Below are 253 nucleotides of genomic sequence, written 5' to 3'. Positions count from 1 at the left end.
TTGTATTATCTAGCTATCTGCATATATCCTTTTCAGAGTGCACGTGGCGGCGCTTTCACCAGCTGCGGCTCAGAGGCTCTCTAAACTCTCTAAACCGTGTTTCGTTGCATTGTACATGTAGCCTACATGTGTAATGATAATAAAGTTGAATCTAACCTGATCTAATCTAATCTGGCTCTGGTTTTTTCCCCTTTTTATAATTTTATAATCTGGCACTGATTGTCACTTGGAGGCGTGTTCATTTCACTCAGGA

The sequence above is a fragment of the Etheostoma spectabile genome, unplaced genomic scaffold (assembly GCF_008692095.1).
Source record: "Etheostoma spectabile isolate EspeVRDwgs_2016 unplaced genomic scaffold, UIUC_Espe_1.0 scaffold314, whole genome shotgun sequence".
In the NCBI taxonomy this organism is placed as follows: Eukaryota; Metazoa; Chordata; class Actinopteri; order Perciformes; family Percidae; genus Etheostoma; species Etheostoma spectabile.
Note: the sequence above shows the minus strand (reverse complement) of the source record.